General features: G+C 54.5%; 1 protein-coding gene across 3 annotated transcripts in view; it reads left to right on the forward strand.

Moving 5' to 3' along the window:
* Positions 1-17,331, forward strand: part of TSPAN14 (tetraspanin 14) — a 72,074-nt gene that overhangs the window by 13,637 nt on the left and 41,106 nt on the right. Inside the window, exon 1 of one of the 3 annotated variants that reach the window (XM_035023010.1) lies at positions 4,146-4,280. The exons of 1 other annotated variant lie outside the window; for it this stretch is intronic. The gene's annotated coding sequence lies outside the window, so the exon portion shown is untranslated. Of the gene's footprint in view, positions 1-4,145; positions 4,281-9,576; positions 11,498-17,331 lie in introns of those variants that run through there. One more of the 3 variants, XM_035023027.1, reaches the window with a different exon arrangement.

A 17,331-nucleotide genomic window follows, 5' to 3' on the forward strand; every position in this document is an offset into this window, starting at 1 on the left:
CTGGGACCAAAATCGGAACTCGACCAAGACAGAGGGGTAAGGAGGAAGTCAGAGGACCATTAAGACCAAGCTCTGCCATTTAACATTTTATTTACAGCCAACTACAGGTTCAGGAACAGGAGAGGAAACTCTCAGCTTCTTTCTCTTCCTTCCTGTACTGGTTTTTGTGCCCATAATCCATACCTCAGGCTTGTTGTAGTCTGCACTATATAATTCAGCTATATTCTCGGCAATTACAGTTCCAGGGGCTGGCCTGGAAACTAAGTCACTGGTTATAATACAGCCAGCCCTTTTAGGAATTGGCGCTGTCCGTCTCTTGATGTTTTTTATTTTTTTGAACCAGGAACATAAAATGGGCCTGCTCTGCTTTGAGTATCCCTGAGGCTCTGAAACCACACATATTGCTATAAAATGGGTCAGGTAAAGCTTAGTGGGTCTCCTATGGCAGCTGGGAATGGCATAAGTAACTGTCAAGGGAGGCTTACTGTGGGGGGGTGGAGGCCATGGTGGCTCTGTGGGCATTTCCTTCACCCTCTTTTTTTTTTTTTTTTTTAAGATTTTTATGTGTTTATTACTAGAGGGAGCGTGTGCGCGCGAGAGAGCAAGCGAGAGTATAAGCAGGGGGAGCAGCAGGCAGAGAGAGAAGCAGACTCCCTGCTGAGTAAGAAGCCCGATGCGGGACTCGATCCCAGGATCCTGGGATCATGACCTGAGCCGAAGGCAGCCGCTTAACCCACTGAGCCACCCAGGCGCCCCTCCTTCATCCTCTGCATACCCTGCTGCAGTGTGGCCAACTAGTCCACAAGGGAATGGACTAGTCTCTCAGAGGCGCTTTGGCTGGCAGGACCTCTGCCATCTAGTCCATGGTGCTTAATGGTGGGTTAACCCTCTCCTTCCTCCTTGCTCTAAGCTCATGACCTCCTTCACATCCAGAATTCAGCAAATACCATCAAGTGTGAATGACTGCCTTTCCAAGGCCAACTTCACTGGAAACATCTTTGCCTCCATACTCCCCTCAATAATGGTGGAGGTGTCCCTCCATCAGAGGCGTCCTCTCCCTTAGGGCCCATGTCCCATCTCTCTTTCTTCAGAATCCTCACTCCTGCCTTCCATCCTGGATCATTCCTATCACTCCATAAACTTGCTCTAGTAACTTCCATATTTCAACAAACCCCTCTGTATTCTAACAAAAGTTAAAGGTAGAAATGGCTACCAGCATCAGAAAACAGAGGATTAAACAAGACAGAAATTTTCTTTCTTCCATAGACAAAGTCAAGAGGTATGTATTCCAGAGCAGGTATGGTGGCTCCCTAAACATTAGGAACCCAGATATATTCTAACTTGTGGCACTAACATTCTCAACACATGCATTCCACTTCAAAGTCTAATATGGTTCCTTGAGCTCAGGCTACACATTCACTCATTCCAGTGAGCAGAAAGAGCAACAACTGAGGAGAGAACACTGTGGCCCTTGAAAGCTGGTTCTCAGAAGTTGTACGCGGACGCCTCCCCTTGCTGCCGGTTGGCTGGAACTAAGTCATATGACCACACCTACCTGCAAGGGAGTCTGACAACTTGCTTTTATTCTGGGGAGCCACGTAGCCAGGGGGAGAATGGCTATTAGGGTCATCTAGCAATCTCTGCCAAAGTCTCCTCTGATTCCACATCCGTTTCGAGACCCCTCCCAGTTCTCATTCCATGTTAGACAAGCTGTCCAAACACGATAGCTCCACCATGGTCTGGCTCCCATCCCACTACTCCAGGAACACTGTCCTTATCACTGTCACCAATGTCTTTCATGTTGCCAGAGTCAGTGGATCCCTCCCTGTCTTCATCTTATCTGAGCTTTAAGTAGCATCTAACACAGCCGCCCACTCTGTTCTAGAAACTGTTTCCTTTCTCGGTCTCTGGAATATAGCAGTCTCCTGGTTCTCCTCTTGCCTCCTCAGCCTCTCTTGCTCAGTCTTTCCTGCTCTGGCTCCTTTGGCTCCTCTGGGTTCCTCTTGAACCCTCTCTTCTGCAACTACCGGCTCACCCTAGGTGACTTCCTCAGATACCACAGCCTTTACCATCGTTAAGATAATGCCTCCCAAAGCACCCGCCCCCCAGCCCAGGCCTCCCTTCTGAGCTCCTAGTCTTGACAGTTGAATTGGGTCTTTGATGGGCATTTCAAAGTCAACATGGCTAAAGCAGAATTCTTGATGCTTCTCCCTGAGCTATAGTCTCTTTCCTCTAGGCCACCTCATCCAATCAATGAGGCCCTGTCCACCAGCTTACTCCAGCCAGAAATTTGAAAGTTATCTTTGGTTTCTCCCTTTCCTGACATCCATCCTACCAATATGTCCTGCTGAGTTCATGTCCAAAATAGCTTCTCTCAACTACTCATCTTAGTGTGGCCACAGTTTGGTCCAAACCACCATTATCTTTGGCCTGGACTGCCCCAACAGTCTAACTGTCTTCTTGTTTTTATTTCTGCCTGCCACCCACCCACTGCATTCTTCACACAGCAGTAAATCATGAACATGTTAGTCTTCTGCATAAAATCCTTCACTGGCTTAATTAAAAAGCCTCCATCCCTAGACGGTCTCGCATGCCCTGGCCACCTCCCCATTTCATCTTGATCCTCCTTCACAGGCTTCTTATTCAGCCACACTCATTTCTTCCAGCTCCTTCACACGTCCAGAGCTTACCTTTTTCCAGGGCTTCGGCACATACTGCTCTCAACCTGGAAGGTGTCTGCCTGGCTTTTCCCCAGGCTGTCTCCTCATCCATTTGACTTCAACATCTCCTTCTCAAAGACACCCTCCCTGCCAGCTCCATCAAAAGTGGCTCCCATTCTCTATCCCAGCCTCTTGCTTTTGTTCCAGCATTTATCTCAACTTGTAATTGTCTTCCCCACTAAAAGTAAGCTTTATGGAGCAAGAGGCTTCAGCAGTCTTGTTTACTGTTGTATCCTCAGCATCAAAATAGAGCCTAGCAGATGAGGCACTCAACCAAGCACTCAGTATCTGCTTAAGGGGGACTGAATAGACAGGTTCCCCACGGACGTCCCTGAGCTGCCTGGGATGTCCCAAGCAGACTGCCTCCTCTTTAATAAAAGCAACTGGGAATGGACAGTCTGCATTGCAAGATCTCCTTACATAGGACTCAACCTGTTGGTTGCTCGTACTAGAACGTGGCCCAGTTTTGATAGATGCCACTTTCCTATTGCCCACCTAGCCCTCCTCCACTTGGATGAGTTTAAGAGTCAGAAGTGTGCCTGTGCCTCATTTCAGAGAGGCGGGAGGCGACCACTGAGGTTAGCCTTTCTAATACCAGTACCCGGCCAGCAGCGTGACCACCCCTCTGCAAGCTAGCTATACCTCGAGTCTCCCTCCTTCCTTCCCCGAGAGTGCTCTCAGCCATCTCTCCAGGGCAGATCTTAGGAACAAATTTCAGCAGGAGGTCCAAAGAAAGCTTGGTATTTTTAGCACCAAGACAAGGAGCAGGTCTTTGCTGCCCAGTGTGCAAAGAAATGCAAAATGTTAACTTACTACCTTTCTCTTGAAGCACCTCCCCACCCTCCCAGGCCAGGCAGGAGCGCCTATTTTCTCTCTCTTTTTTTAAAGTAAGCTCTATGCACAACGGGGGATTGAACTGAAGACCCCCAAGATCAAGAGTCGCTTGCTCTACCGGCTGAGCCAGCCAGGCGCCCCGCCTCCTATTTTCAATACGGCCATTTTTTTTAATCCTGCGCTCACCCCTACCAGTCACCCCCGTACCCCTTGAGATGTGGCCTCCCCTCGGCCCCCACAACTCGGATTTCTCGCAGGCTCGGGGGCCCCGCCGAGTCCTCGTTAAGGCCGTCGGCGCCCGGGCGGCGTACTTCGTCGAGCGCTCGCAGCGGCCTCAAAGCGAGACAAAGAGGCCCCGCCGCCGCTGCGGCGGCAGCGCGGGCGGAAAGACCGGGGGGGCTGGGGGAGGGGCGAGCCGGGGGCGGGAGGGGCGTGCCCAGGGCGTGGCCTTCCGGGGGCGTGGCGGGTCCGGGGGCGGGCCCAAGGCGCGCGGGGCGGCACTGCACGGCGCGGAGAAGCGGCGCTTTTTTCTCGGCTGTCCCCGGCGCCGCGCCCCCGGTCCCGCCCCTCCGCGCCCCGCCCCCACCGCTCGGACGGCCCGAGTCGCGCCCTCCCACCCCGCGCCTCCGAACTTGCTCTAACTTCCTCGGCCGAGCCGGGCCGAGCCGCTGCCGCTGCCGCCGCCGCCGCCGCCGCCGTCTCTGCCGCCGTCTCTGCCGCGCCCGGGTGAGTGGAGCGCGGAGCCCCCGCTGGAACGTCGGGCCCTACCCCCCTCATTGTCTGAGGCCGACCCCCCCAGCACCCTCTGGGGACTAGGACTGCTCCCCAGGTTCGGGCTCGGCCCCTCCGGCTTCCTCGCCTTTGCCCCGGAGGCGGCCCCGCGGGCGGCGCTGGCTTTGTCTGTGTCCAGATCGCTCGCGAGGGGCTGGAGGCCTTGGCCCGGACCCCGCTGAGCCGAACTCTGGCGCCGGGCGGAGTGGGAGCCGCCGCGGGCGACCAGCCGGGCGCTGGGGGTTCTGTCGCCCTCGCCCTGCCCGCGTCCCCGGACGGGTGCTTGCCGGGTCCGCGCGGGGGTGGGAGAGCTCGGGGAGAGAGGGGCCGGACTGCCGCCGCCGCCGCCGCCTGTAGGGGCTCTGCCCCCTGCCCCCGACGGCGAACCCAGGGAGGGGCACTCTTTTCGGCTCGGCCAGGGGCCCTCGGCCCCCCAGAGCTCCGGCCAGAGGTAGAGGGTGGTGCAGACTTGGGAGGTCCGTCCCCTCCCCCGCCCCGGGGTGGGTGTGCACCGAGTGGCTCACCCTGGCGGTGCGCCCCACTCTGCCCTGCACGGATTTGGGGTGGCCCGAGTTTGAGTAGGTGGTGACCCAGCTTCTTCGTGCTGATCGTTTGAGGTTGTGCTTGGGAGCAAAGCCCGACTCCTGACCTAACTGGAGCTTCGGTGGAGTTGGGTCTGTGGTTACGGAGTTGGCTAGTCTCGCGCCGCTCCTCTTGCTGGGGAGGGGTGGTGGTGCGGGTGGGTAGGAAGTGTGTGTGCGTGGAGGGGTGGTGGTGCCACCGGGTGGGAAGTGTGTGTGTGTGTGTAAGGGTGATGATGCAGTGGGTAGGAAGTGTGTGTGTGTGTGTGTGTGTGTGTGTGTGTAGGGACTTCAGTCCTGGGACCTCCGAGACACGTGTGGAGTTGTTCTCTTGCTAGAAGCGGTCCTTGCTGTGGGGAGTCTGGGGAAAGGCGTGGGCCCTGGTACTGGCCTGGCCAATGGCTGCCCGCTGTGATGAGTGCCCTCAGTGGCTGTCCCGCGGTGCTGGTGACTGGGGGCATCAGGGCGTTTTGGGTCGTGAGTGCAGGGCGTTACACGGGAGCCTCTGCTGGTGTGCTCTCTCCAGTGGTCTGCTCTCTAGAGGTCTTCCTTCCGGGGTGGGGGTTGCTTGGGCTGATAGGAGTGGGTGTAGCTGCCTGCCAAATCCTCAAAAGTAGCCTTCCTCCTACCCTTTGACCTTATGGGGGAAGTTAATGCCTGCTGAGTGCTTGGGCCACCCTTCCCTATTTGTGTCTAGGCTATCAGAGCACTCCCAGCACCGCTATATCCCTTCTACTTTCAACTAGCCCTGGGGTTGGCAGAGGCACCCTTCCTTCCAGGGATCCTCCTGGGCCCTGATGCATCCTCTTCAGTCTTGGCCCCATAGGCCCTTCTAACTCCTCTCTCAGCTGTCTCCAAACTTTGTCCCAGTCTGAGGATCCCTAGTGTCTGGGAGACAGGCCACCAGAGGGATTTTTCCCTCCCCCCTTCCTGCATCATCCTTTGTTGCATCCCACCTTCAGCTGGAGAATTTCTCCATCTCTCCATCTCTGCATTTTCAAACTGCACTGCTTGGAACATCAAATGTGACCTTCAAGTCATTTAACAAAGCATGATTGAGAGTCTGTGGGATACCAGAGGTGCCAGGTGCTGTTTGCAGGCACTGTTCTAGGCTCATGACTCCCTGACTGGCCCGTAGGCCCTGTGTGGTCTTAGAGCCCAGGCTGGACATAGGTAGTAGGTGCTCTCTGGTGTTTTATTGCTCTGCGGTTGATCTCAGCTTAAGCAGCATCATTCAGACAAGCAGGACTCCAAAGCGACTGGTGTTTCTGGAGGTGGCTGCCTTGAGGAAGAAAAGGCATGAAGGAGAAGGGCCTTCAGAGAGTTGGCTGCCCAGGAAAGTTTTCCTCCTTTACCAGCTGGGCAGCTGTGCTAATCTCTGAGGGCAGGTTGAGGGTGCCTCCCTTCCCGTGTTTGAGAATGGGAGGAAAATCTCATGCCCTGTGTAGGAGGGGAGGGGGCCCTGCCCTGTAGGTCATGGTGATAGTGGAGGCCAGGGAATTCTGGAAGCCCTGGGTTCTGGAGACATTTCCTGAGGCCTCCCTTGGGTCACTGTGCGCTCAGGGATTTGATGGGTTTTCAGTTTGGCTGAGCCTACAGAGTATCATTGTGCCAGTCCTGGGCAACCTGGCTGGAGTTAACACCTAGTGGAGGTTATGGACAAGTTTACAGCAGCTTTGTGGAAGGTTTAAGAGTGTTGTAACAGTTTATTGAGACGTACTCTTTATGGACGCATACATCAAGCGCCATCCTAGAAGCTTTACTCGCATTAACTCATTTAACCCTTGAACCGACATAGTATGATAGATAATGTATCCGTCCCGTATGACAGAGGAGGACACTATTCTAGAGAGGTCACAGAGTAACTTGGTCCAGGTGTCAATGTGAGCCGCTCTCGTCATTTCAAATTTAGACAGAGCCTTTGTATAAAAGGTGTTTAGGACACTGCACAAGGCTGGCCCACAGTGGAGCTGGTAGGTCCTTCAGTGCAGGATCCTTTGGATCCCCTGCTTCTGAGAGCATCTCATCTGTCTGGGCACGCAGCCGGCATCCCTGGCCCCCTGTTGAGGGACTGGTGATGAAGCTTGTTTCCCTTGGGCCAGGGACTGGGAAGCCCAGCACTTCCATGCAGAGAAGATTGGGGAGTGAGTCATGGCCTCTATCTGTCTAGATAGATCAGGGTTTGCTGTGGTAACAATCCCCAAATCTCAGAGGCTTAAAGCAGCAGAAGTTTGTTTATTGCTCATACCATATCCATTGCATATCTGCTTTCTGTTGTTCTCACTGCAAACCCATGCTGATTAATTGGAACATTCCCGGACACTTGGACAGAGGGACAGAGAGAGGGATCAGTCTCACCCTGGCTCTTAAGGCTCCCACCCAGAAGCGGCATTTCACTGGCCGAAGAGCCACGTGGCCCTCCTGACACCCTCCTGAGGAAGAGGATTGGGGACATTTGGTCAATAGCACTGAATGCCTCCCATCTGCCTGCCACTGTGTCCTGCCTGTGACTTCTTCCCAAGGCCTGGGTCTGAGTGTCACGTTTCTGTGTCACCAGAAACATGAATCATGAATTGAAGAAACACTGTTGAGGCTAAAGATGAATTGGGGTGCCACATTTGAAGGGCAGAGAGAGGGTGAACGAGACCGTGGGTTTGGGTGGTAGCAGGTAGTCTGCAGAGGCAGCCCGCTCTCTGACCCTGGGCAAGTTACCTGAGTTCCTCGGGTCTTCTTTTGCTCATTCATTCATTCATTCATTCGTGGGCCCAAGGACTTGTGGTGAGTCCCAGGCTGTGGAGGCTTACTCAGCACATGTTCAGCTCCTGCCCCAGTGCTGAGGGCTGTGCACTGGGATTATGATCCCTGTTTCTGTTGCGGGGTCCTGGTGGCCTTTAAAGAGGGATGTTAATGCTGGTGGGGTGGGAAGTGGGCTCCTGCCCCCCATCACTGCCCTGGCACGTCAGCCCTGATGTTCTGGACTCCCCCTTGCTTTACCTGTATGTGGCTGGTAGGGGCAGCCACCTTTTCTAGAAGGGGGAGCAGGTAGAGGTACCCCTATAGGCCTTGCCCTTCCTCTTCCATTTTGGAGACTCTCGGGCTGAGCTTGTAGGCCTGTAGGAAAGGTAGCGAGGTCCTCAAAAGCTGGAGAACAAGCTTGATTGAGTGTGGGGCTGGGATGGTTGTCTGGCCTGTAGAAGGGGGGAGAACCCCTCTGTTAATTGCATTTTTCCACTTGAGCCCCCCCTTGTGGCATGTTAAAGAGCCAGCCATGCTATGGAACTTGGCTTTTGTGCTTTGTCACCTGCTTGGTCTCTGGTGACTTCCAGAAGGGCCAGGAAACACTACTGGAGGTGATGAGACTCCAGGTGCTTCTGTCCTGGTTTAACGTACTTCTTAGTCCTAATTCCTCCTTTTTCGGGGACTTTCTGCTTTCCCATCTGGAATAGAGGGAGAGATCGTGGGGGTTTACAGCAGTGGCCTCACTCTTGGCTGGTCATCAGAGTCCCTGGGGTACTGTGTAGACTAGTGCTTTGTGAATCTTTGGCCTAGATGGATGCCAGTGTTCCTGGTTTGTCTTACCTTCCGTTATAGCAGTGTCCTCTCCGAATCAGTGTGGAGTATTCATAATGTCCATGTCCATGTCCATTTTCTACCTAACAGCGTATTTTTTGGTTCAGACAAGGGCAGGTACGTGTGTTGGAACAGCACAGACCCTGGCTGGGTGGTGGAAAGTGTTCAGTGCCTCTGTCAGGCATGAAGACAAATAACATTGTCCGGCTTGTAGGGTGGACAGTGGGGGAGGCCAGCTTTCAGGTTGTGTCTCCTTTCTAGCCTGAGTGACCTGGACAAGGCTTTGATTTTTTTTTTTTTCCCCCCTCCTGGACTTGATTTTCTCATCTGTAATAAGAGAAGAATCTGCCCTTCCTGTCTCTCATGGGGTCACTGTGAAACGCAGGTACACACTTCACGTCCGAGAAGCAGGAGCTGAGCCCTGGAGTTAGGCCTGACGCTCTGGTTTGGGACTGCTGCCTTCACATTGACAGTTCTCAGTGAAGTGTTCACCGGCAGCTGATTCTGGGAACCCCACTTTCTCCACTCCTGGGCTTGGTGGGGTGGGGTGGGGCTGGGCCAGGCTCTGCTGTGCGGCAGTTTTTCTCTTGGAGGCCTGGTCAGCTGAGCTTCAGTGGGCCTGGGCAGGGTGGGGTTAAACCCTTCACTTCTCAAGGTCTGTTCTGCCTCCCTTGCTGAGCAGCCAGGGAGAAGGCTTAGAGTCCTGGTGTCCATCAGCGGGATAATGGGAGGGACTGGCTCCTCTCTTGCTGGACTCTGCCAGCTGCACTGTGGGGCCCAGAGCCATGGCAGCTGGCTCTAAAGTGGCCTCTGGGATCTTGGGTAAGAGGTGAGCCCCTGGTGCTCCCTGAGACTGTGTGTTCCCTGGAATTTGGGAGAGCCGAGGCTGGGCTTTCCTGCACGGCTAAGGTTTAGGGAGAGGCAGGCCGGGACAAGGGGCTGGGCAGGGCTGGAGCCTGAGGAGCGGTTTGAGGACCTCTCTGGGTTTTCCCTGATGACTCGTACCAGCTGCTAGGACCTGTGCCGAGCTACTCTGCAGGGCCTGGAGAGCTTTTAAAAAAGAGGCTTTGAGGAGTTCCTAGTCCTGGCACCTAGGAGAGAGTTGCTCGCAGCTGCTGGAATTAAATGAGGGTCCCCTGAATCTCTTTCATCTACACCTGGAGGTCTGAGCCGTGAGCCCGGGAGGGCCGAGGGCCACAGCGTGTCGCAGGACGCGCCGCCCCAAGGCAGGGTCTTGGGCTCCCAGCCTTAGAGGCCCTTCGGGGTGCCTGAGGTGAGCCGGGCTTACCAGAAAATGGCATGAAGGAAAAGAGCCACCTCATGTTCAGATTTGGGCCTCCTGAGGAGGGGTGACTGGGCCCCACACACCCACTGCAGCGGTTCACGCCACCGTGTGACGTCCAGCAGCAGGAGTGTCGGGATCTCCCGTCTGTGGCGCCCTCACTGATGCTCAGGACTCTGCTCAGCCTGTGCCTCTGGCCACTGTCACCAGCCGCTCTAGGGAGAGGCTCTGGTTGCCTGCTGAGTGGCTGTTGTCGTGAAGAGACCTCCCTCGTGTCTGGCCAGCCTGCAGATTGGTTGTCTTAGTTCAGCCCTTTACCCCGGGGCCAGGCAGATGGCTCTGTCCCTGGACCTCGGTGGGGGAGGCCAGCCCCAGCCCCAGACCAAGTGGTTCCCACATTTTGGGTCCAGGAGGACTTGGAGCTCCGTGTTGTTAAAGAAATTATTATTCAGACACTTGTTAAAGCAGTAAAGCCGACATTCTGTAGGACTATTGCAATAGATAGAAGGACTTCTGCTCTGGGGTTTTGCAGTAGGGAAGAGAGGTTGGGCTCAACCTCAAATGCAGCCTGGAAAAGGGGAGATTAATAGCCAAGGAGCAGAATGGAGGGGGTTGGTGGATGGAAAATCTCTCAGAGGGTAGGGTAATCCTTCGCTGACAGACCTCAGGATTCTGTCGAAGGCAGGCCAGGGTGATCCGCTGTTACCCGAGGGTTGTTGGAAGATGAGCTGCTGGTCAGACCGGAGGATGAGGGATTCTGGCCAAACGGACTCAGCAGGATTCTTGCTGAAACTGGACTCTGCGAGGACGGAGATGGAAGCCCAAGGTCAGGCCTGGCTGAGCAGAGGGCTCCGAAGAGCCTGATTAAGTCTGGTCAAGGAGAGGTGGTCTGTCAGGGTTCTGAGGCTTACAGCAGCCTGCGTTCAGCCTTGCTCCTGGTTCTCGCACTGGCCTGAGCTCGTCACTGTTCACACTTGTTTCTCAGGAGTGGTGGCTCTCCCCTTTACCAGAAACCTGGGTCCTCGTCTTTTAGCATCTCCTGGCTTCTTATTCTCGGCCTGTTGGACTGCCCCTCAGCACCCAGGAAATAGTGTAGACCTGGGGCCTGGGTTCCCTGCAGCCCCCCACCCCTAGCCTCCTGTTGCCAGATCTGTTGGGTGCCAGACCACAGCCCCTTGACACTGGACGACCCTCCCTGTTTGACCCTTGTTCCTTGGCTTCTGTACCTTGTATTTCTTGTTCTCTCCATCCTGGGCAAACCAGTCCGACAACTTTGTGGATCACCCTCCTCCTAGGGACTGGACTGCCTCACTTGTCTGAGCCAAGCCCAGGGAGGTGCTGTGTGTGTGTGGGGGGGGTCTCCTTCCCCTGCCTGGACTGTGTACTCCGGGGCCTTCTGGTGGGAGCCCCCTAGCCTCCTTCCCCTGTTGAAGGCCTTCCCATACCTGCATCCAGCGAACCACGTGTGATGCTCCTTGTTGGCGCTCTGCCCGTCCTCTCTACTTGGTCAGTCCCCACTGATGACCTTGTTTGGTGTGTCTTCTACTCCTGGGGCAGCTCCTGTCTCGACAGCCAACTTTTTGGGAAGGAGGCCACCTGCTGTTGTGAGAAGGAAGGATGTGTGAAGAGAATGTGTTGGCTGTGGCTTGGGGGCCTTCCTCACTCCTGAAGCCTCCAGGCCAGAAGCTGGCTCTGTGCCCTCATCCTGCCTGCGACAGTCACTGCCGCCTGTCTCCTAGGTACTTCCTGTGAAATACATGTAATGGTGTAAGCATAGACACATTTTGAAGGGGCATGTTGACAAGGGAGTGGGGTGGTGGTAGTGGCGGGGTTTTCATTGCCCAGGGAGCAAAGAGGGAGGGAGTGGCTTGTACCGGGTGCAAGGGTGGCTCGGGGCCCCTCTGGGTTCGGGGAGCCCTGAACTGCTCTCTTGTGGGAAGACAGATGAGGTTGAGGGGCAGGTGCCAGCCGAGGTGCCACAGGATTTGGTGTGTTGAGGATCAGTGCTTACGTGGGGGTGAAGGCCTTGCCCACTCATGCAGGAAGATAGCTGGAGAGGAGCCGGTCTTGGTCTGATGGAGGGTTCTAGGATTCTGGGCAAGAGCCACCGAGGGGTTGCACTGGGCCCACTGAGAGGGGCAGGGACTTGCTTCCCAGCAGCTGAGGTTTGAGGGCTCCAAGTGCCAGCCTGATTCTGCTTGTTGTGAAGTCTCATTTGTGCTCTTTAATTGGGGGGCTACGAGTTGAACATTGAGCAGTCCTCAGAGAGCATCTTATGGCCTAGGGGAGCCAAACATACACTCCCCCTCTTTCTAGCCTTCTTTCCCTGTGGCCTGGGCAATCTGTGAGCTTGAGGTCATTAGGAGATCTTCTCTGGGGTGGCCTGGGGGTGGTGGCAATAAGTGGGGGCCTATTTCTGCGAGGTAGGAAGAGCTCCATTCATGAACCACTCCCTGCTTTCCAAATGGTCTCACCCAAACTGTCTGGCCAGTCCTGGTTGTAATAGGCATTGTGTCATACCCTTCAGAAGCAGGAGAGACTGGGATGGTTATTATATTGCTCCTTAGGGGGAAAATCACTTGGAGGAAATACATCAGTGCTTCTGAGTGCAGAGCGTTTATTGACATGCAGTTAAGGGAGGCTTTTAAACAACATATGTGTATCCCTTTAGTAAGGAATAAATACACAGACCCATCACCCGTCTCACTGACTCCATTTTGCAGTTCCCATTTCCCAAAAGGTATATACATGGGGTTTAGTGGCTAAGGGATTGGGGTTTTTGAGCTGGGATTTTGGAGAAACTGTTTTTAGCCTATACTTGGAGTTGGGCCAGGCCCAGAAATCTGTTGAAATAGCTTTCTTTAGCTGCTAAAATTGGGATGGGTTCATACTACTAGGATCTTGAGCCTCACCAATGGCTGGGGAGGGCCCTGCGAAGGGTCCCTGCTGGAGGACTGGGCTGCCTGAGGCTCAGCCTCCCCCATGCCTGCGCACATTGCCTAAAGCTTGGGGTCTGCCAGTCTCACCACGGAGTAGACCTGCCCCCAGGGGGTCCTTCTTGTGGGATCACTTCAAGTTTCCTTTCTGCCTTTGGCAGAATCTGCTCTTGGTCTTCCTGGGAAAACTTCTATTTTGGGACCTGGGGAGGAGCTGTGAGCAGGGAGCTCTCTGAGTTGGTACTCTTTCTTGGTGACAGAAGCTGGCAACCCCCCCCCCCCCGCCCATTTCATCCCTGCCCCCTGTTCTAGGGAGATACCAGAAGCTGCATGTGGAGAGTTACAGGTGCGATATTTTTGTATGTGCCTGCAGTCACAAACTTGAGGGATTTTATTTTATTTTATTTGTTTATTTTTAAACTTGAGGGATTTTAAATGTCAATTTAGGTTTAACTTTTTAATTAAAAAATGTATACACGATTAAAAAAACACATAAAGATACACAGTGAAAATTAGCATTTCCATGCCTGACCCCTTCAGTTCTGCTCCCCTGAGGCCTCCACCACCAGATGCTGGGTGCCTAGTCAAGCATCTCCTTTCTGTACTCCTCTTGTGTCCCCTGCTAGTATACTAATTACTCTGTTCTGTACTTAGTGATTTTTACTCTAAAGCTTATTTTGGGATTGTTCCATTTCAGCTCACAGTTCAGTCCATTCTTTTTAACAGCAGCACGTTCTTCCGCTGTGTGGTACGTCGTGATTCACTTTGTCAGCCTCCTACTGCTGGACATTGAGGTTGCTTTCAGGACCAATTTTGTTTCTAGAAGCCAAGCTGCAGGAATGCCTTGCACATGCTCGCAGGTCTATGATAGATGGCTGGGAGAGGGGTGCAGGCATTGAGTGCTTAACGAGAAAGGAAGCACGTTGTTTTGATTCCAAGGGGGAGAAGGAAAGTTTCCAAGCTTTTTTTTCGGAGGGATCTTGTATTTATTTCTGCAGGCAGAGCCCAGAGCTGGAGGGAACACACCGTGGGTGTGCTGGTGTCCTGGTTCCTACCGCAAGTCTTGTTTTGGTTCAGCTCAGGTTAGCCTGTCTCCGCAGAGCACCTGTTGTTTGCAGCCCTTGGCTGTGCCCTGTGCATACCCAAAAGTGTGATATAAGAGGAGCCGGCCCGAGTCAGATGAGGTCCTGGGAGGGAGGAGAGGCTTCGCGGATGGGGGTTTGAGCAGGCCCAGGAGTGTGCAGGACTTGGGTAGGGTGTGACTCCGGAGTCTTGGCTGAGAACCCAGCAGGGACTGGGCATCCACTTTCTCCCTCAGTTTCAGGGGTTGGTGTAGGGTTAGGCCTCCTATCGTGGCCTCGCTGGGCCTTTTGTTGCTCTAGGATCCCCCCCACCCCCCACCCCTGATCTCCTGCCTGCTCTGCAGCCCCAGCTGCTTTAGGCCACTTAGTGTCTGACTGCCACCCTGTGATTTTAAAAAGCCTGGGTGGAAGGCACCTGGTGTAAATAATAGATGGGTTTTCTCAGGCGGCTTCCTTTCCTAGCAGAAGCTGGGGGGTGGGGAGGTGAGGGCAGCTGAGTTTTTCCTCCTGGGTTGGGCTGGGGGGGAGGGAGGGAGGAATGCGAGAAGAGGGTGCATGTGGGAGCCTTGGCCTGGCATCCTCCTGGGAGTTCTGGGAGCCCTCTGTTTCCCCATCCCCGTGGCCACTGTGTGCCTCTCAAGTGACCACGGTCTTGCCCCCTGTGGCTCTGGCCGCCTGGGCAGGGCTGGAAGCAGGGAGATTTTAGGGCTGGCTGGCAGATGAAAGGGGGCTGACACGCCCCTGAACTGGTGGGTTTGAGGCCTGTGCCCCTACCCTGTGTCTCCCAGCACTGCCATCATTTGCTGCCCCTGTGAGAAGTCCAGAACTTCCCATGCCCACAGCTCGGTTGTATGGGGCTTGGGGCCTGGGCAGCACAGAGGTTTCTATTGTGGCCGGGTGGCAGCTAGGGGTGACCTGTAGGGCTGAGGAGGTGGGGCCTGGGGACTGACAGTGGAGCTATTCACAGGCTCTGCCCTGGTTTCCTGCTGCCTCCCATTGTGGATTTTTTGATGGGGGGGAGGGGAGGAGGAGGAGGGTGGCCAGTGGTGCTATTGTTGTTGGCAGCAGGAGCCCTTTATGCTCCTAGAAGTCTTTTGGTAGACCGGTCTTAGCCACTGTGGGACCCTTCTTGTGTTTTGTGATGCTGGGTGAGCTGCCCAGCCCGGACTCTGCCCTCTCCCAGTGCCCCCCATCCCTGGAGGTCTAGGTGGGCCCTGCTTTTTGTGGTTACCTCCATCAGGATCTCCCTTCCCCCCTCAAGTCTCCATGCCGTGCTTGGAACTGCCCCCCCCCCGCCCCGCCCAAGAGTTCAGAGCAGCTGGGCAAGGAGTGGGAGTGCCTGTCCTGTCAGCCACCTGCCTGCCACCTCTGGGACTGGGTTCAGCCTGAGCTCTCCTGGGCCAGCTGTGGCCTTGGGTGGTGTCTGGGTTGCGTCCAGGTGCTTGCCTGGGATGCTGTCAGTCTCGCAGGCTCCACTTTGCTTTGCACCTCGGTGCTCAGCCCAGTGTCCCCCGTTCCTGCCTGGCGCGCTCACTGCAGAACAGCCTGCTTGCTGGCGGGTTGGCCCGTAGCCTCCACGCTGCCTGAGCCCCGGCCATTTTCCTTTGTTCTGCCGTGTCCGCACTCTTGAATCGCAGGCGGGCGGCAGGCTGGGCAGGCAGCGGGCGGCGACTGTACAGCACCAGCGGAAGCCCTTAGGACATGAATCTTCCCACTGAGCCAGAGGCAGGCAGTCCCCGGGCTGCACTCCGTTCTCCCAGCTGTCCCCCCATCTCCCCAGGGGTGCCGAGATCTCTCTTTGATTAGAGGCGGTCACCCCCTCTTACTGGATCAGAATCGTGGCGACTTGTACAGTGGGGACCTGAAGAGGTCCCGCCTGTTTGTGGCCACTGAGGGGGTGAGAGAGAGAACACACAGCCCCTTGGGAGCGCTAGCCTCCTGGTCTTTGACAGAAAAAGCTACTCCCAGGCACCCACTGTGGTCTTCCTTTACCTCCCGGCCCTCCTGCATGAAGTCGGTGATGAAGTCCGTGGAGGATCTCTTGGCATTTAGTGGCAGGGGTGGTTGAGAAAGTTTCTTTTTATTTTGGTCTATGGTTGTGGGAATTTTTCTCCCAACTGAGGGGACCCATCCCCTGCCCCTGTGTCTCACCTCCCCCAGTCTTTGGTGGGCATAATGAGCTTCCTCCTGGGGGGGGGTCCGATTTTACCCACAGGTGGGATTGCAGGCAGAGCTGAGGGCTGCTCCCGGGTACCTTTTTCTGGAGTTGAGCCCGCCCCAAACCAGAAAAGTCTCTTGCTTTGCTTTCTAAACACAGCCAGAATCTGTAATAGTCACCTGCCTTTGAAGTAGAGTTGTTTTGCATGAGGACTAGTAACTCACTATTTTTACCGTGTTTCCATTTTATGTTATCCTTCCAAAATCCATCCATTTTTGAGATCAGCCTGCCTCACTGAGGGGAGGAAAAATAATTTTCCCTCTGCCCTTCTGGGTTCTTGGCTGAGAGCTCCTGTAGTAAAAGACAGATGAACAGGAGAAAAACAGAAGTTTAGTAATAGGTACACCTCCTGCATCCATGAGCGAGATCCAGGAGAACTTGAGGAACTCCCTGAAGTGGCCCAAGCCATCACCTTAAATTTGTTCTTCAGCTAAAGACACAAGAAAGATGACTGGGGCTGGGAGGGAAGACCAGGAGGCGGGGTTAGGTTGTTATGCAGATTTAAGTTGGGCTCTGTCTCCATTGATAAGAGTTTATGATTTAGTGTCACCCTAGTCTTCCTGGTACTGAGAGGAGACACCCTTACAAGTGGAGACTTCCCTTGTCAGTGTAAATTTCCCTTCAGTAACTTCTCCTTGGTTTTCAGAGCTTCTCCCCTGCCTGCTGTTTTTAAAAAAATAACCAGGTCAAGATAATCCTTATGCCAGAGAGGCAGATTTTGGGGTGGCAGATTCCGCTCCCCTCCTCATTAGCCAGGTCTCACAAATTAGGAAATGAGTTCCAGCCCTGGATGGGGTTGTACTTTGGAGTGGCATCATTTCAGCAAATGTCCAAGACGCGGCAAAAAGAGCTAAGTTTACTTTCAAGTGCACTGAAACACAGGTGGTGCTTTTACGGTAGTTGGACCCAGACAGGGTCGGGCAAGGTCATGATTGTGGCAGCACGGTGCTCTGGAGAAAGCAGACAGAGGTAGAAGGCTCGGGTTGAGTCCCAGCTCTGCCACTGGCTCTTTCCAGGTGACCGTGGCAATTCATTTCCATGGGCGCTGGTCTCTGGAAAATGGCAGCGTTGCAGAGATGAACTTCAGAAACATTTTAGCTGTGACTCTGAGTTCTTTGACTCCAACTCAAAAACAGTTGGTCACTACCTTGAAAGCCCTCTTGCTAACTCAGGATTTTGGGGGAAGAAATGTTATCAGATGGGATTAGCAGAAGGTATCTCTTCCTTAGGTTCCTGAGAGGTGGTGGTGAGGGTCACCTCCACAGATGTTTTTCACATGGAAACTCACCCACCCCCGAGGCCTAACACCTATACTGTCAGTTCTCGGGGGCTGGGTG

This window comes from Mirounga leonina, unplaced genomic scaffold (assembly GCF_011800145.1).
Source record: "Mirounga leonina isolate KUSES-001 unplaced genomic scaffold, KU_Mleo_1.0 Mir_114, whole genome shotgun sequence".
NCBI classification, from domain to species: Eukaryota; Metazoa; Chordata; class Mammalia; order Carnivora; family Phocidae; genus Mirounga; species Mirounga leonina.